General features: G+C 44.9%; 1 pseudogene; it reads left to right on the forward strand.

The window, feature by feature from the left end:
* Positions 1-22: 22 nt before the first annotated feature.
* On the forward strand, positions 23-3,548 carry LOC143633447 (uncharacterized; annotated as a pseudogene).
* Positions 3,549-20,418: the final 16,870 nt, after the last annotated feature.

The following is a 20,418-nucleotide window of genomic DNA, read 5'->3' on the forward strand; positions in this document are numbered from 1 at the left end:
ACCTATCTAAGATTAGGGGGGGAGATCCTCAATAGTGATGACCCTTTCACTCTTCCACGGACTGATACATGTACCGAATGCTCATACGGGAAAGTTGACTCCTGGGTCTGGAACCTGGGGGGTTGCTCCGATAAATCCTTTCTTTCTCGTCCACTCAGGGGGGTGCGGACACACCTGCGCGGATTACAGGTGACAGTTACAAGAATGGTGGGGAAGTTAACAGTACCCGACGACATTCAGGGATGGATGTAGACCCATCGGGCAGGGATAATCATTCCGGTCCTGGGAGAGGTGGCGACCATTCTCAAGAACCAAAAAGACTGAGCTGAGGAGAAGCCCTATGACTCACTGAAACGACGGCAGGAGGGCCCTTGATCTATCAATATAGGGAGAAAAAAAGGGCTTTGCTCCCCTTTACAATATAATATGAAGAAAGAAATAAGGGTCGAAGTTTAGACCGCTCATAGCAGTTCTACCTATAGAAAGGATCATGAAAGAGGCGATCAGAATGGTACTCGAATCCATTTACGATCCCGAGTTTCCAGACACATCGCACTTCCGCTCGGGTCGAGGCTGCCACTCGGCCCTATGACGGATCAAAGAAGAGTGGGGAACCTCTTTAAGGAAGAGATCGGCGACCCCAAGTTCTTTTACTCCATTCAGAAAGTCTTTTCTGCCGGACGACTCATAGGGTCGAATATGGGCCCTTACTCCGTCTCACACAGTGTATTACTATCGGCCCTACCAGACAACATCTACCTACACAAGCTCGACCAGGAGATAGGGAGGATCCAATAGAAGTACGAAATTCTGATTGTTCAGAGAATAAGATCGGTTATATTAAGGACAGGTCGTATTGATGACCAAGAAGACTCTGGAGAAGAAGCAAGCTTCAACCCTCCCCAAGACAACAGAGCCATCATTGTGGGGAGGGTAAAGAGCATCCAACGCAAAGCGGCCTTTCATTCCTTTGTTTCATCGTGGCACACCCCTCCCACAAGCACCCCCCGGCTCAGAGGGGACCAGAAAAGGTTTTTCGTTTTCTCCCCTTCGTCGGCCCTTGCCGCCTTCCTTAACAAGCCCTCGAGCCTCCTTTGCACCGCCTTCCTAATAGAAGCCACCGGGTTGACCCCGAAGGCCGAATTCTATGGTAGAGAACGCTGTAATAATAATTGGGCCATGAGATACTTTTTTAAGTATTGCAAAAGAAAGGGTCTGCTGATAGATCTTGGCAGGGAAGCGATACTGGTTATCAGGTCAGAGAGAGGCCTGGCCCGTAAGCTGACCCCCTTAAAAAGCCATTACTTAATAAGGATTTGCTATGCGCGATATGCCGACGACTTACTACTGGGAATCGTGGGTGCCGTAGAGCTTCTCATAGAAATAAAAAAACTTCTCGCCCACTTCCTATAATCCGGCCTGAACCTTTGGGTAGGCTCTGCAGGATCAACGACAATAGCTGCACGGAGTACGGTAGAATTCCTCGGTACGGTCATTCGGGAAGTCCCTCCGAGGACGACTCCCATACAATTCTTGCGAGAGCTGGAGAAGCGTCTACGAGTAAAGCACCGTATACATATAACTGCTTGCCACCTACGCTCCGCCATCCATTCCAAGTTTAGGAACCTGGGTAATAGTATCCCGATCAAAGAGCTGACGAAGGGGATGAGCGGAACAGGGAATCTACTGGACGCGGTTCAACTAGCGGACACTCTTGGAACAGCTGGAGTAAGAAGTCCCCAAGTGAGCGTATTATGGGGGACCGTCAAGCACATCCGGCAAGGATCAAGGGCGCTCTCGTTGTTGCATAGCTCAGGTTGGAGTAAAGTGCCATCGGACGTCCAATAGGCAGTCTCACGATCGGGCATGAGTGTCCGGAAGTTGTCATTGTATACTCCCGCGGGTTGGAAGGCGGCGGGGGAAGGAGAGGGAGACTGGGCGAGATCTATCAGAAGCGAATTCCCCATACAAATAGAGGCGCCTATCAAAAAGATACTCCGAAGGCTTCGGGATCGAGGTCTCATTAGCCGAAGAAGACCCTGGCCAATCCACGCGGCCTGCTTGACGAACGTCAGCGACGGAGACATCGTAAATTGGTCCGCGGCCATCGCGATAAGTCCTCTGTCCTACTACAGGTGCCACGACAACCTTTACCAAGTCCGAACGATTGTCAACCACCAGATCCACTGGTCTGCAATATTCACCCCGGCCCACAAGCACAAATCCTCGGCGCGAAATATAATCCCAAAGTACTCCAAAGACTCAAATATAGTAAATAAAGAAGGTGGTAAGACCCTTGCGAAGTTCCCCAACAGCATAGAGCTTGGGAAGCTCGGACCCGGTCAAGATCCGAACAACAAGGAGCACTCAACCACTAGTCTAGTCTAGTAGTCGTTTTTTTCTATTAGTTGCGATGCAAACAGGCCATTACTTAATTTATGAGATTAGTTGAGTAGGCTTGCCTTAGCTGTCTGCTATAAGATAGCTAGTTTTGGGGCTTTCGACATAAAAAGCCTATCCAGCTTGGCTTCGCTATCGCTCATGACTTGTATTGTAGTCGGCCCGGAATGCCCCTGTACTCTTTCTAATGCTAATGTCTTATTCCTTCCTTTATTTTTTCTTTGAGTTGCGGTAGCTTCCGCGCCAGCAAGATAGGGCTCAGACAAAGCAATACTAAGCGAGAAAAGCCCTTTCTATCTTCTTAGTCATAGTCAAGCAAGTTTTCGCCTTTCTTGAGGTAAACTTACTAATAAAGTGGCAACAAGCACCTTCTTTCTCAAAGTAAACTTTCTCCCTTCTTGCTTTAGTTTTCAATAAGGCTCGCGCAGGGGCGCTCACCTTTTTTGGCTCCTTCCCGGCCCGGAAGTTCGCTTCTGACGACTAGCTTCTACCGCTAGCGCTTGGACTTGGAAGCAAGCTAAAGCTACCTTGAATCAAATCAATCAATGAATGAAAAACAAAACCGCTTACCGAGAAATAGAAAGGAAGGACAAGTTGGTTTGAGGACCCGTTGGTCAAAGGAAAGGGGTCCTGATTCCGGGACGGAGCCGTATGACGCGAGAGTCTCACGTACGGTTCCTTTGAGAAGGGTGTGATACCACCACCTATCAGGCCCGACGAGCGGTCCACAGAGCTGCATCCCTACTCACCTGGTCCATACACATCGCTCTCTCCAGGAGGTTGGCCGCCTATCCTAGATCTTCCCATTTCAAATAAGATCCCGGGCTCGATCTGGTTTAGTATCAAGGTGATTCTTTTTCTGTTCCTATATATATGGGTCCGTGCAGCATTTCCACGATATCGTTATGATCAATTAATGGGACTTGGCCGGAAAGTGTTCTTGCCTCTATCATTAGCTCGGGTAGTCCCCGTTTCTGGTGTTTTAGTCACCTTTCAATGGCTCCCTTAATGATGTGCGAGGAATTGCCCTATTGAGTAATGGGAAGCGGGCTACTCCCCGAAAATGCCCCGCCCCTAGGTTCATTTGTCGTTGGGGCTAAAAAGATTCCTTGCTCGTTCCTAGGTCTTTTATACCATTATTTTGGATCGTCGTATTATTTCACTCACTGAGTTCTGTAGCGCTTTAGAGAAATCGGGATTACACCCTTTTTATATCCCTGTCACAGAGTTTGGCCAGTCACGCTTTGGCCTATCATGAGATCATTAGTTTATGCACGTGGTGGAGCGGGCAGTCTTATGCCCAGGTAATCAAAGAAATGAGTAAAACGGCCAAAATCGGGCAGAAGAGGCTTTTTATAAGTCCATTATGACGGTTCAGGAGGCTAGAACCGTTGACTTTGTTGAGGATGAAGCATAGCGCTTGCTTAAGGAGGAGTTCGCATATCTTTTGCCGCAAGAGTTGCCGGCTGGTCTACCCCTCGGAGACGGGTAGATCATCAGTCTGACTACTAATCAGGCCAGTGGAAAGCAAGGCCCTTTCTCACCTGCAGCAAAGGAGGTGGTGACCAAGTGAAGACCTTCATGGCCTTACTACCAAGGTATCTCTGGAACATATTTTGCTTTCCTCGCTAGGAGGCTTTAGGTAATGCAACGGCCTCAGTCAGGGACTTCGAACCATTTTAGGGGTGATCGGCACCATTGGTTATACTATAGATTGATGCAAATCCTAATCCCATTCTGTGACAACTTTTAGTGCGATCGGAAAGGAATAAGGCCCGAAATTTGGACCACTAGAAATCGAATGAGTTGACCAATTCCTCTACCCCGCTGATTTTTTTTAATCAATTTCTAGTTATACTTTTTTTCCTGCAACCAAGCCAAATGGGATTCTTCGATTCCCTTCTCTTCCGATTAGCAACTAACGAGCCTTCCCCTCCTAGGGCTTCAGCAAGGTGTCTATTCTGAGGCTTAGGAGAATGAAGCAGCCCCGGCTGTGAGTGAACTCCCTCTACATCAAGGCAATAGGACTAAACCTAAAGTATCTTCTCTTCTCCGGTTCTAGCTTACGTTTGAGTTTCCTCTGACTACAAGGTAATTTTTCAGCTGGAGCAGAAGTGGACGAACAACACCTCCTTTCCTTGCATTAGCGCCCGCTTTTCCACATCCACTTCAGGGAGAGAGCAGGTATAAATCATAGCTTTAGGCTTTCGAGCCTTTCTTCCTAGGACAGAAGCCTTTACTTGAACTTGAGCGGTTGTCTGGAACTGATGCTACACCTTGGGGCTGCAGTCCCTTCTTCTTAGCACGGATGTCCCTCTTCAATCCCCTGCTCCTACCATTGAAACAGCTAGGGGCTAGTAAGTCCTGCCAATATCAGGGAAAGAATAGCTCCCGAAGGGCTTCCTTCTTTATCTAAGCGACTAATAGGCTTGGGTGGCTAGGGCACATGCTATCGAGGTTACACGCCTGGTCCCGAAACCACATCTGGCAGATGCGATTCCTGGATGTAGTTGGATGTGATTATCGGTGAAAGCATAGAAGGATCTCATGTCAATAGTCACAGGGAATTACACTATAGCTTTAGGACCTGACCTGTAATAGGTGGTGTAAATGTCCTTATTTATTATAGGATGAAGATACTTCACTCACCAAGAAGACCGTCTACTCGAGCAGTAAGAGTTGATTCAATTGCCAACAGAAGACCGTCTGCGACAATAAGACCATCAGCAGCAGATGATTGAACAGCGGATGCGTTGAGGAGATCAGCCTTAATCGAAGACCCGATACTCTCAACCAATAACTTCTATATATAACACCAACCGCGGAACAGGAGCATGCGTTACACACGTCGTCAGCTAGCGGACGCAAGCAGAGTGGGACCTTCTCTGATAGTCTCTTTCATCATAATATTGAAAGCTTCCCCGCCCGATGCTTTGTTAATGTCAGAGTTGATATCAAGATGAAAGGGAAAGACAATAAGAAATATTCAAGATAAAGACTAGAAGAAGGGTTTTAGCGAGCAGGGAAAACTACTGAATACGATAACGATACATTCACAGCGGAACAAGAAGAATCACTGTCGACTCAACTTGACGAGTCAGTAGCTGCTTTTAGAGCTAGGATAAGTAGGGTAGCAGCTAAGATTAACTAAAAGGACTCTCCTCAACCTAGACATAGAACTCCTAGCTCTGGAGCTGATTGAATTGATTGATTCTTTTGAACAGCTACCGAAAGGCTTCGCTCCTCGCTCACAGAACTCCCCCAAGTCTCAGGTCAAGAGAGAAGAGCGATGGCCTTTCTTGAGTCACTCACTCTTTTGGGCGCTTTCTGCTTTTATGGTAAAAACCAAGGTTATCACAGTTCGATTTTATTTAATCCTCATCTCGTTCAGCTTTGATGGCAGTTAGTTTCTTTATTTATTACGTCGTTCAGTTCAAAGAGTCATTCTGGAATCTGCTTTCAATGCTTGCTAGTAAACAGCTGTTGTCTCTTTCCTCTCGCCCTTACTTATCTTATAACGTACTCTTTCCAAGAGTCGATTCAACAAGAGGAAGAAGAGCTTCTCCCTCAGGTAACTTCGCTACTTTGAGAACAGCGAGAGCAGAATCCGAATCAGACTTTAAGCTATCAGGGCTGTTTGCCAGAGCTAAAATCGGCTTAGGGGAAGGGGTCGTTGAATAAGCAAAACAACCAATTGATGCCGTTATAGAAGAATTTCCACCTATGGATGAGAATTCGGAATTAGAAATGGATAATGCTGTTTGGACTCCTACCGAAGCTGGGACACAAGCCCAAGGCATGGATCTGGTTCGAGAAAGGGTGGACGAAGACTTGGTTGAGCCTGAACTCGGTCCTTTGAGGGATCCCTAAATCCTTAAGTTAAGTCCAAGGATACGGGCCCCTCTCCCCTTGAGTGCGGAACCAGCGTTCTCACTTTGCCAACTTTGAAAAGAGAGATCTATGATCCCCATAAAGGAAAGATAAGAAATAGATAATGTCTATGAGCCCTATGACCTTTCACTCCCAGAATGTGCTTTAATGCAAGGAAGCACTTCCCGGACATCTATATCTAGTTTGAAACCAGATATCCTTCTTTTTTCTATTCGGGAACTTCATTCTATTAAAAAAAGGCACCGGTAGGTTTGAGCAACATAGCTATTCTAATCATTGCCAGCAGCGCAGCCGTTGACAAATCCGCCTTAGCCTCAGGTAGTTGATACTTTCAGGGGGGAGCAGGATCATCATTTCCACTAAAGTCGTGGAACCGGCTTCCATCTAAAAAAAAGACGATTAGTTTCATCTATATAAATGGATCATTCTTAAATGGCCGAAGGCAAACGACCTAATGAACCCAACTACGGCAGGGAAGCCTTTATTCTGGGTGTAGGAATGAAAGGTTACCCTGCTAGAAACTTCAATCAATCCTATGGCATTGTGAAATCTCTAATCGGAGGCATTAGCAGTTCAACTATAGGGACAACGCCAAGCAGAGGAGTCAGTTTCAACAACAACCCGTGAAGACGAAGGTCTGCAATATGACTTTGTAACTCTCAATTTTTTAAAAGAATAAATTAGCGTATCAAGTCTTGCTTACTTTCTCCTAAGCTAAGTGAGAAAGGATTGCAGGCTAGATTCAAGGTATGCGAGTTTATTGATTCCACTCCGCTTTCAAGCAAGATTGGGTGAGTGTTCAGTGGAACCGAATCATGATGCTGGAGTTGGAGGTCTCTTTACTGGTTCATGCGGGTATTCCTGGGACTTTGTTACCTGCTTTACTAGCTATAGCCCTTGTTGCTGGAATGAAACGAAGCTTTGGAACAGAATTATGCTTCTTGCTAGGCCCTGATGGCCGTAGGAGGCCTTCCAGTTTATCTCTAGAATGGCGTAGCCAACCATCCTATTTGATCGTAGGGCACCATCCTATTAGTCGTAGGTTGCCATGCCTTTGTATGCTATAAGGGCTACCATCCTGTTCTGCTCTCTTCCGTTTGAGGGCCTCAGGTACCACCGTGCAAGCTTGGGACCCATCCGTTTACCTCTTCTGCTCGGGCCTCTGTCCTATTCCTCTGTTCTACTGCCCGAGCTCTCCGTTCCAACTACTAACCGATCCTCTTTTCGTTGGTACCGTGCCGGCCTCCATTCTGCTGCCCGACTAGCACTGTTTGATTAGTTCATCAGTCCCCCCTCGCTGCCCAAGTTGTAATGACTGATGTAGACATCGGAAATAGCATATCAAGTATACAATTCTCTTACCCCCCCTTGTCTTATTCGATTATTGGGTTATCTACTATTCGGTTTTTATTCTATTGTCTAAAGAGTGCACTTCATGTACTGCGTAAAAGTTCTTCTCTTACGAGATTTCGAGTTGGATGAACAAATCGAGCAAGTTCGAATTGACGTAACATGAAACCTATTAGTCCGAAAGCGCCGTGGAGAGCAACAAAAGTCCACAGACCGCCTAATTGACACCAACGAGTAAAATCTCCTTGTGCTTCAGGACCCCAAAGTAATAACAAAGAATGTGCTAAACTATTAGCAGGAGTAGAAACTGCGGCAGTTAAGAAATTGCAGCCTTCCAAATAGGAACTGGCTAATCCATGGGTATACCATGAAGTTACAAAGGTTGTACCCGTGAACCAACCCCCTACGGCGAAATAGGCACAAGGAAAGAGCAATAGGTCGGACCAGCCTACAAAAACGAAACGGTCCCTACGTAACCAGTCATCCATAATATCAAACAAATCATTTTCGTCTTTGGTAAATTTACCAAGGGATATAGTCATCGTAATCCTCCTATTCAACTACTTCGACCATTTCCGAACACCTCATAGTATTTTCGGGGCGTCCAAAGAGTCGATCATTTCTGCATGATTTTTTTCTCGTGCACTACCCCTTACAATACAATCCCTTACAATACGATGAGAGACATAGTCGATGCCAGTATAGCTGTAATTTCACACTTGAGCTTTTCCCTTCGAAGAGTTGATCTTTCATTTCAAAAGTGGTATCTCCCCAATGGAGAAATGATGCTAGCTCTTTTTTCTTCGATGAGCTGATCTTTCATTGCAAAAGTGATAGCTTATATAACTGCATTTTGATACTTTTTTGAAGACGAGAAAGAGTTAGCAAAAGCACTTTTCATCTTCGTCACTTCGGGATGGGGGGGTGCTACCCTATCTCTCGAGTAGTAAGAGTATGTGAAGCCTCCTAGTACTAAACAAAATAAGTATACTACTTCGTAAGGTGCCAGCCAGTTAGTTATACCCTTTCAATAAAAAAGTTCAGTAAGTCAGTTTTATCTTTCGCTTTCAATAAAGAAGTAAGAAAGTTCGACCTTTGTCGGCTAGCTAGGAAGGCTAAAAGCTAAAAGCAAAGTCCCCGTAACTGCCTGCAAATGAAGAGCGTTCCGTTTCACTCGGGCAACTCCAAGAGAGGCCGATGAAAGAGCCCACCTCGGATACGGAAGGAAGGTATGGAGATGGCGCTGCTAGAACCAAGGTGCGTAGCCCCAAACCAAAAGCCTTATTCTTCAACAGGAGCTGGTCTAGTACTTCGGGGCAGTAACTCAAAGTGGTACCGGGTCAGTCCCTAACTATCTGCTTCCACTAAATACGTGGTAACGCTCACTCATGTGCTGAACACAGGGTCAGTCACGGACCTCTTAGGTTTGTTTTTTTAGAAAGAACCAAAAAATGATCGTGAAGGTCCCATAGATAGAACCTGATACGAAGTACTGAACATAAGACATATGCAAGGGAGTCAGTCCTACTCATAAAGGTGAAGGACCAAGCACTAGATCGTTGAAAACAAAAAAGAAAGACTGACTTTTAGATAACTTAACTTATTTAGGAAGGAGCCATCGTAACTGCTCGCCATCGGAATAGGCTTTCAAGGCAGCTGCCAAGTCAGCCAGTAAGTAAGCAGGTAATAGTCAGCCAGCAAGCTGGGCCGTTCTTGCCAGTTAGAGTACGAGACTTCGGTGTGGTTGTACTATAACGGTTTTGACACATACTAAGGACTCCTTTTGTAAAGCAACTTATTGTGCTTTTATTCCAGCCAACGAAGTCCTTTGCTGGGGGCAGAGCGCGTCCATTCTTTTTTAGTCGAGTCAGGAGATCCGCTGCTCAGTCGTACAGCTTCCGTCAAATCGTGAGTTCGGACTTTAGCCCTTGATTCGGACTAGCAATTAGGAGATCGTCCTCGGACAAAGAGCTCAAAGCCTTAGATTTCATGCCGACTTTGGATCAAACCGCTTTCTTTGGCAGAGCACTAAAATCAGTAGAGACACAGGGAATATGGCAGCTAAAAAGATCTATTTTTATGTGAAACATACTTGTCTGATCCATTTGAGGAAGACTTCTCTTCTTCCGCTGTGAACAAATCCCCGGCATCATGATCCGCTGCTCAGATGCATCTATAATAACGAACATCGCTTCCGCAAGCCATTGGGGGAAATCCCAGAACTTCCATTTTCTTTCTTCTACACTAGGAACATAGCCGCGGTTGTCGCTTTGCTTCCTTTGCCACCGGCCATCGAGATCAAATCAGAGCTCAAACCTAGATTGCGTGAGATCTTTAAACGAGGAAATTCAATGATAGAGCAAGCGCAAGCCGAAGAGAAAAAGAGCTCTTCCAAATCGAATAAAGAAGGGGTCCGGAGGTCCGACCAGACTACGGCTACGGCTCCGAGTGAGGAGGGGGCTATCTAGCTTCAATCGAGATCACATTTCACTAGGCAATCCAGTTGCCACTTCACTAGCAGCCGCGAAGGGCGAAGGAAAGTCAGTGATAAGCAAGAAGAGAAGAGAAAGAATAAAAGGTAAGTCCCGAGAAGTACTTCACTTAGCCTTTCTCTAGTAGTGAGAAAGTGAGTTGGAAGTCCTTATTGTTAAGCGTGTAAGGCAGGAATTTATAGTTATTATCCCCTTTGAAAGCAATGCAGGATAAAGCTAGGAATTAGGTCAAAAGGAGAATTGAAAGGAGGGTCTTCCTATTCCCACTTATGACGGCATATGCCGTATATATGGCCATCACTTATATTTATCGGGTGGGTGGGCGAAGGTATCTTCTCTCTTCTTTCAAGGGGTCTCCTATATAAATCTAGCCCTAAACAGGCTAGGTTATTTCATAACCGCAACTTTTCCTCCCTGACTTTACTGTATTGACTCCCGAACTTTTTCTTTTCAAGCTTTGCTGGCTTACTTGCCCAAGTGAGTGGGCTTCCTGTACTGCTTAGTTGAGACTCACCTTGTCACTGACTGTGTTCGCTTAACCTCGGAAATAGCCGACTACTTACTTCAATTGCTCCCTGCTCAAGGGCTTGGGTCAGAAGTGTATTGCTACCATCCGGCCTCGAGACTGAACTAAGGCAATCCCTTCTTTGCTTAGGGGTTTGGTTCGGGTTCAGTTTTTTGCTTCGCTTCAGCCGGTCAAAGCTTCCTACAACTGGTCTTTCTGGCTTACTTGGTTGACTTCAAAACTTCAACAAGGCTTTCTTTTTCCTGACCGCTACGTGTCTGGCTTTAGTTAGTCCAACCATCTTCATATCGAGGGGTAGACAATAACTGGATATATGAGATAAAAGAAAGAAGTGTTATGTGAAAGAAAGGGCAAGTACTAACAAATGATACGCATACACAAGGGAGACACCTTTCACTATACCTGAGCGGAAGAGCTCTTAAGTTTCATTTTGCACCGACGACTGGAAAACTCATTCTAACAGTAATGATTTAGCATCCTTTGGCCCATTTCACCTTCTTTGCTCAGGGAAAGCCTCTCAGTCCTCCCATAGAAGAGTAGGCGAGAATGGCACTTGTGCCCAGAAGTCATTCAAACTAAAACACCGTTCGCCAACTACTCTACTATTGATCACTCGTGAACCAAAAAATGTAAACATTCAGGAAAAGCCGATTGGCGGCATCAGCCTCTTCAGCGACAGCTTATGATGAAGCGAAACGAAAAAAGCGATTTTTCTTGTTATTGAGAGGAGATGAAATAGCTCGAGCTAAAGTGAGAGGTTATTGTATACACTCGACTGGAAGAAGAGGGGTGAAGTGACAATGAGGTACGCTGGTTGTCTAGTGTTATGAAATAGAGAAGTAGAGCAAGTCCCACCTACCAGGTTAGCGGAGAGTGACTCACCTACCAGGTTACCTGTCCTTATGAAGGAAGGTGCGCATGAAAGTCTTTACGGAAGACCATCAAATTACTGATTAGGAAGCCATCTATTCTGCTAATACCGGTCCTATCCTCTCCTTTCTCTGATTCCCAGTGAGGGGTATAATTAGTCTAAACGCTCTTTCCAGCCTTTGGTTTGGCAAGGTACTACTAACTATCAGAAAGTTCGAAAAGAGGCATTCTTTTAAGAAAGAGATCCGAAATATTCATAGGTCATATCAAAGATTTTCTTGCAGCGAGTGATTCTCCTAAGAGAATGAGGACTTACCTTACATGAGTAGAGGAAAGTACGATGCTAGGCGTGGAAGAGCTTTTTGTATGCCTTCAGAGAGAAAAGCCTTCACAGCGGAGGAGAAAGCAAGATAGAAAGCTTCCTCCGAAGCTTTCTATCTGAGTAGTCACTACGGCCTACCCTATCGCTGAGTCTTTGGAAGCGGTTTCACTCCTTTATAGGTCGGAACTCTGGAACCTAAAGACTTTCTCAATCAGACAGGATAGATGGATTGAGCGCGCGTTGCCTTGATTTGAGGTGAACTCCTTTTCCTCTTCTTCCGGACCGGACCCTTCCATGCGAGAAGCTGGAAGTCGAGTTATTGATGAATGAGAATCTAATGTCTTATTAAATAGGAGCGATCTTTTCATCCAACTAGAAATATCGAGAAATATCGTACGAGAAGAAAGCAACTTCACCGAAAGGGCAGGTCTTTCTTTTTATTACTGATCTTATCAAGTAGTGCTTCGATAAGCCACCTCCCAATAGAGCTTAGCCATGCGTAGATCGAAATGGTCTCGCGAAGCCGGTCACCGGTAGGTCTAAGAACGGATTTCTTGATAAGCTGCAAACAATCCATTCCTTCAGTAGGGGGATACTTGTTCACATGCTTAACAAATCAAGTAGAATCTTCGAACTTAAAGAAAAATGGGACGGTCATCCATCTAAGGAGAAAACGGAGGCGCCTAGATATTCTATGACCTTTGGTCTTGTCGCGAGCTGGAGTCGAACCAGCACCTCTGGGAGCAAAATACAGGCCCAGCGAACTACCTTTCACTGAATGAAGACCGAGGAAAGAACTTCAAATTTATTTATCGTATATAAAGAAAGCTTGCTTTTTGGAGTGATCCTTCCCTCTAATCATAAGAAAAGAAAGGTTTTGCTTCGTCTTTGCTTGAGTAAAGAAAGCTTTCTACGGAGCCGGATAAAACAGTCAAATGAGAAAGCTTTAGTTCACGTCAGGCAATGGTTTGGTTTTGTTGATCTAATGGATGTCGAGAAAGGGTTAGTGTGCCGTGTGTGTAATAGTTGGATCTAGTGAGCGTACTGTCTGACCTAGTCCACTCAAGGCAAGCAAATTTTTTTGAAAAGCGCTAGAAATCATGGTCCACAATACTACAAATCTATTCTACACTAGATAGATTGCTCTGATTTTTTTTTTTTTACAATTCTCTTTTTTAAAGCAGATAGTTCACAGTGCTCATTCTATCGATACAGGGAAAAATCATAAATAAAATAAAAAATCATAAAGCAAAAAAAATGTTTACACTCAATTTTCATTACGAAGATGTATCACGTCAGGATCCGTTGCTCAAACCGAATCACGCCAACGTTATGGAAGTTCCTGGATCATGTAAAATAAGAGTACTACCAAAGGCAGCACCTTCTGATTTCATAATAAAAAATGGAAAATTGGCTATGGAGATTCCGTGCGGGCAGAAATTAATACAGACACAAAGGGCTTCGACAGGAAAGTCGTTTCGATCCAATCCATTCTTGGGGTCAAATAAAGAAAAAAAAAAGGATATGTCAGTGACCCAGCACGGCAAAGCACTCTCCGAGGTCATGGAATGTCTCATTTTTTGGTAAAAATCTCCGCAGTAATGTCTCTGTTAGATTTTCCGGTAGAAATACGGGAAAAGTCCATTCAATTCTTGATGGAAATGGAGTTTTGCGAATTCTCCCCGGAACTGGAAGATCATTTCGAGATCTTCGAACATATTAGGGGGTTCCATGTAACTATTTTAACTTCGGCCAACACACAAGATGAGACTTTACCACCGTGGAACGGCTTTTTTCAAAAAGATGAGGGGTAAAGTCAGTAAGATGTCGGAGAAACAAATGACTTCGATTAGACCAGACCGACCCAGAGAGGAACGCGCCCACTGTGACAACTGCCCGAATCCGAACCCGACCCAGGTACCCGTTTCTCTGATCCGTTTCTTTTTATGATTTAAAGTTTATTATTAATCTTTGTAAATTTAACTTTTTAATTAAAATTAAATATATTTATTTTTATTTGTTCATTCCCGCCCCTTTCTCTTCCCCTTTCTTTCCGCCGTCCCGCCCTCCTGCTTAACCCTTAAGCCTTGAACCCTCTCTTCTTTGCTTGTCCTTTGGTTCTTCCCGCTTAAGGATGTCTGCAGCTCCACGCGCTAGACTCCTTACAAGGAAGCCTGCGTAAAGACATCTTGTTCCTGCGATGCGTGAAGAGAACTCTTCTCGCAGCGCGCTAAGAATGTATGTTCTTCCCGCGGTGCGCTAAGGATTTGTGATTCTTCTCGCAGTGCGTTAAGGATTTGTGATTCTTCTCGCAGTGCGCTAAGAATTCGTGATTCTTCCCGCAGCGCGCTAAGATTGTTGTGCCAGCCTTCGCGCTCGCGCACTCAGCCTTCTCGCGCTAAACCCTTTAGTCTTCTGTTTTATCCAGCCTGTTTGCTTTTGTGTTGTCTTATCTTCTGAGCTGTTGACCTGCTTTGCTTTGTCTGAATAGTTGCTTTCGGCGCTGCATGCGTACCAACCCCATTGGTTGGTAGATAAAGTGACTGACTATCTTTGGAGATCTGCTTTTCCATGCTTTAACAGTACCTTTATCTGTCTTCTCCCATGCCTTTTCTGACTCCTCCTTTGCTTTTTACTGTTCCCTGACAGCTTTCCCTTTTGCTTTTCCTCTTTTCCTGCTGCCATATCTTTTGAGATCTTTTACTTTTTGCTTTTGATATCTTTTATCTTTTGAGATCTTGCCTTTGGAATCTTTTTGCTGTTGATATCTTTTCTTTTACTTTTGGAGATCTTTTCTAGGGATTATGTCCCCTAGGGTTTGCCTATAAATAATACTATTTTCTTAACACTTCACACACTACACTTATTATCTCTTCCTCCCTCTTGCTCTCTGCCGTTGTCCTCCTGCCGCCTCCTCTCTTGCCTCCGTCTTCCTCCTTGTTCTTCCTGCTTTTCCGGTAATATATTATATATAATAATTTACTTATTAATTATGCTAACTTATTACCTAGACCTAAAACCGATCGTTGAAACATAATCTTTAATTATAGGTTAACTTTGCTTGTTTAAGAGTTGGTTCTTGCATTATCTTACATCGCATCTTTATCAAGTGAGTAATCTCGTACCTAATCCCTTTTTGCTTTTAATGTTTTGGGATGTTCATGTGTTCATACAAAACTTGAGTCTTAAACTGTTTATGAACTTTAGTCGCGCAGTATCCCATGTGTTGAGGACGTTTACTTGGCTGTTTATTTGTATGTGTGTATCATTAACCGCTTTGTTCGGCCTATTCCGAAGTTTTCATGGTACCATTGGATGAACACGGGAGACCTATCGTTTACGGTTTTCTTTGTTTACACTTGCACAGTATGTTTTCTCGTTTTTGTGCTCAATTGGGAGCACGGATTGAACTATGAGCTATGATCTATCTATCTTAGGCTTGATCACAATCTGATTACACCCTTGTTAAACATCAGATATACACATGTTGCGCGCGGATTTATGATTATCTATGTATTGTATTTAAACTTGATTTCTCACCAACACGCAAGTGTTTGACGTTTATTTTAACACATGTTCAGGTTTGCTGTAGCTGCTTTGAAGCTTGTGGACACATAGGAAGTTCTTTTATTTTGGACCTAGATTAAAATGTATCAAGACATGTTATTGTTGTTCGAATATTATGCTTTATAATATATTGATTTATGTTGATTTATGTTCTTTATTTTCCCCGCTGCGCGTGCGCGATAAAATGTGTATTAATAAATATTGACACCAATAGTGTCGCGAGTAATGAAACAATATGTGGCGCCCCGATGTATAATCCGCCTTCGGTCGGGGTGTTACAGATTGGTATCAGAGCTCGTTGACTTTAGGATAGGTGGTTAGACGTAACGACCTAGAAAACCTAAGAGTCCCCTCTCGCGCATGAGAGAAATCTCATGTTCGCAGCGCTTATTGCTAATTACTCGTTATTTATTATGTATGCTGGTGCTTACGCAGCGTGTGGTTTTATGTTTTATTTCGCGATCTTTCGATTTTTATTCGTTTGTTGGAATTGAAAATCCGAAAAGTCATGGTGATACATGAATAGTTGACTTTCAATTCCCATTTACTTTATGTTTTTAAATTGAAGATTGAAAAGTCATGGTGATACATGAATTGTCAATCTCCAATGCTTATTTCTTGTATGTTTTATATTGAAGATTGAAAAGTCATGGTGATACATGAATCGTCAATCTCCAATACTTATTTACTCGTATATTTCAAATCGAGAATTCGGAAAGTCATGGTGATACATGAATTGTCGATTCCCAATTCGAATTCGTTATCTGTATTAAGTTTGCATTTAAATTCATGTTTTACTTCAGCATTTGATAGCATGTAACTTCGCGAAACAAGTTTTATAAGGTTATACTTTGCGCTGAAACCAAGTTATTAACTAAAACTAAAACTTTTATAGAATGCCTCCACTATCAGCTCGCTATCGCCAGAGAGAAGCATCGCGCAGGCGTATGCAGCAACGTTCCCAGGAAATGGCCGCCGCAATAGCCCAAGCCTTAAACCAAAACAATTCCAACACCTCCGGATACAACATTAAATCCTTTCATGCGGGTAAACCTCCAAAGTTCACAGGTCTCGAAGGAGCCACCGTGATGCTCCAGTGGCTCGAGAAGATTGAAAACACTTTCCTCCATACCCAATGCCCTTCAGACAGACGAACCCTATATGCCTCAAGTGTCCTGGAATCTAGGGCGCTTACGTGGTGGAATGGAGTAGCTCATGCGCGTGGCGCAGAAGCTGCTTCTAGCATGCTCTGGGAAGAATTTAAGGATCTCCTGATGCGAGAATTCTGCCCTCCCAACGAAGTAAAGCGCCTGGAGGAAGAATTCTGGAACTTGAAGCAGTACAGCGGTGAAGCGCGCGAGTACGCGACGCGCTTCCACGAGCTAAGCTTACTGGTCCCTCACCTTGTTACCCCTACCCGCCGAGCCATCGAGAAGTTCCTTGGGGGTCTCCCCATGGAAATTCAAGACTCCGTATGGGCCAGAAACCCAGCAACCCTCTCTGACGCCATCGAGTTGGCCGCTGTGCTCAGCGACAACCATGTCAGAGCAGGAACCCTGTTCCTGCGGGGAGCTGAGAAGACCAAACCCACCAAGACTGTCCCTGAACCATCAGAAACCAAACCAGAACCCTCACACCATAATAACCCCAAACGCAAGCGCAGAGCCTATGCGCTTACCAACCCGCCCATTGTCCAGCAACCCGCTTACCAACCTCCAGTTTACGCGCCTAACCCTCTGTCAGCCTACCCAACACCTCCTGTAGTCCATAACTATGCCTTAACCAATCCCGCACTCCCTGCCCCGCCAACTAAGAAACCTTACACAGGAAACCAACCCTTCTGCCCAACCTGTAGACTTCATCACCCACCTCAAACCCCGTGTCGACAATGTAACCGATGTGGCCGCGCTGGTCACACTACTGAGTACTGTAGAGTCCCTTCAGCCAACCCAATTGTGCAAACACCACCAGCCTACCCGCATAACCCACAACCAACTTACCAGAATCCACGACCCAGGTCGTGCTATAACTGCGGTGATCCCAGTCATTTCCGGAACGCGTGCCCGAGGCTACAAGTCCAGATTACTCAAGCGAATCCGGTGAACCAAATTTCGAACCAAGCGGCGCGAGGCCGAGCCTTTAACATAACAGCGCACCAAGCGCAAGCGAATAATGACGTAGTTAATGGTACATTTTTACTTAACGGACACTATGCATCTGTACTTTTTGATACTGGCGCCGATAGAAGTTTTATTTCTCGCGCGTTTGAGCAGAAGCTTGCGCGACCGCGCAGCGATTTAAAAGAAGATTTTTCAGTTGAATTGGCTAATGGTGAAACTATTTTAATAAACGCTGTGATTAAAGATTGCACGCTGAACCTTAACGAAAACGATTTTCTGATTGACCTCATTCCTATGCCTCTTGGAAGTTTTGATGTTATCATTGGTATGGATTGGCTCTCGCATAATCGCGCCGAAGTTATTTGCGCCAAGAAGTTGATTCGCATTCCTCGTGAATATGGTGATCTTCATATCTTTGGCGAGAAACCCTCCCGCGGTCTTAAGCTTATGTCTTGCGCTGAAGCCCGGAAACTCATGCGGAAGAAATGTGTTGCATTTTTAGCCCATGTGGTTAAACCTGATGAAGGAAAGAAGAAACTTCGCGATATCCCCGTCGTGCGTGATTTCCCTGAAGTTTTTCCTGATGATCTTCCTGGTATCCCTCCCGCTCGTGAAGTCGAGTTCCGTATTGATCTTGTCCCTGGTGCTTCCCCCGTAGCTAAATCTCCTTACCGTCTTGCACCCGCTGAGATGCAAGAATTGGCCAGCCAACTTCAAGAGTTGACTGCTAAAGGATTCATTCGCCCTAGCTCTTCTCCCTGGGGTGCTCCGGTGTTGTTCGTTAAAAAGAAAGATGGATCGTTTCGCATGTGTATTGATTACCGCGAGTTGAACAAACTCACCATTAAAAACCGGTATCCCTTACCGCGTATTGACGATCTCTTTGATCAACTCCAAGGTGCCTCTTGTTTCTCCAAGATCGATCTCTGTTCTGGCTATCACCAGTTGCGTGTTCGTGATGAGGATGTCCCGAAGACTGCTTTTCGTACTCGTTATGGCCATTTTGAATTCTTGGTCATGTCCTTCGGTCTAACCAACGCACCCGCCGTTTTCATGGATCTTATGAATCGGGTGTGTAGGCCTTTCTTGGATAAATTAGTGATTGTGTTTATCGATGACGTTCTGATTTATTCCAAGACTAAGGCCGAGCATGAACAACATCTTCGTTTGGTGTTGCAAAAGCTTCAAGCCGAGCAACTCTTTGCCAAACTCTCCAAGTGTGAATTCTGGTCGGATGAAGTACAGTTTCTTGGCCATATTGTGAACAAGATGGGTATTCATGTTGACCCATCCAAAATTGAAGCAATCAAGAACTGGATTACGCCATCTACTCCAACCGAAATCCGTTCTTTCTTGGGCTTAGCTGGTTATTACCGGCGTTTTATTTCGAACTTTTCAAAGATCGCTTTGCCTTTAACAGCTCTAACGCACAAAGGTAAGCCGTATATTTGGGGCTCGAAGCAAGAAGAGGCCTTTCTAACGCTCAAGCGTTTGTTGTGTGAAGCTCCTGTTCTAGCGCTACCTGAGGGAAGTGATGATTTTGTTGTGTATTGTGATGCCTCTAACCAAGGTCTCGGTTGTGTTCTTATGCAACGAGGCAAGGTTATCGCTTACGCATCAAGGCAACTTAAGATTCACGAGAAGAATTATACGACTCACGATCTCGAACTTGGTGCAGTTGTATTTGCCTTGAAAATCTGGAGACACTACCTCTATGGTACCAAGTGTATCCTCTACACTGACCATAAAAGCCTTCAGCATATCTTTGATCAAAAGGAACTTAACATGAGACAACGCCGATGGAACGAACTCATCAGCGATTACGATTGTGAGATCCGGTATCATCCTGGTAAAGCTAATGTGGTAGCTGATGCGCTCAGTCGTAAACCCATCCAGCTTAACTGTATCTTGCCGCGCACCCAGCTTCATTTCGCGCCGATCCTAAACGATCTTGAATCGCGCATTCGCGACTCGCAGCGCGCATCCATCAGCAATGGCAACCTTCGCGCCGAGTTAGCGTGTGGCGCGGAAGCGCATTTTGTCCCTAATCTGAGTGGAATTCTCTGCTATCTCAATCGCATCTGGATTCCCTTTGATGAGAATCTTCGCGCTGATATCCTGAGTGAAGCGCACAAATCTCGGTATTCTATTCATCCTGGCACTGATAAGATGTACAAGGATTTGCGCATTACTTATTGGTGGCCCGGTATGAAAAAGGATATTGCTGTGTTCGTAGCTAAATGTCTGACTTGTTCTAAAGTGAAAGCTGAACACCAACGCCCATCTGGTTTGCTCGAACAACCAGAAATTCCTACGTGGAAATGGGAATGTGTAGCGATGGACTTTATTACCAAGTTACCTTTGACAGCAAGCAAACATGATAGCATTTGGGTAATAGTGGATCGATTGACTAAGTCTGCTCACTTCCTGCCCATTCGTGAAAACTACCGTGTTGAGCATCTCGCGCAGCTTTACGTCAAGGAAATTGTCTGCCGCCATGGTACTCCTTTGAGCATCATATCCGATCGCGATGGCCGTTTTATATCTCGCTTTTGGAAATCTCTCCAATCTGCGCTAGGAACTCGCTTGGACATGAGCACGGCATATCATCCTCAGACTGACGGTCAGTCTGAGCGAACTATTCAAACTCTTGAGGATATGCTCCGATCTTGTGTTCTTGATTTTGGAGGTAATTGGGATTCGCACCTACCTTTGATCGAGTTCTCTTATAATAACAGCTATCATTCCAGTATTGGTATGGCCCCATTTGAAGCACTTTACGGTCGTAAGTGCCGCTCCCCGATTTGTTGGAGCGAGGTGGGAGAAGCTCAAATCACAGGACCCGAACTAGTTCAAGAGACAACCGATAAAATCGCCAAG

The sequence above is a fragment of the Bidens hawaiensis genome, unplaced genomic scaffold (assembly GCF_021521415.1).
Source record: "Bidens hawaiensis isolate Kalapana, Puna unplaced genomic scaffold, B.hawaiensis_p1.1 tig00006734_1, whole genome shotgun sequence".
Lineage (NCBI taxonomy): Eukaryota > Viridiplantae > Streptophyta > Magnoliopsida > Asterales > Asteraceae > Bidens > Bidens hawaiensis.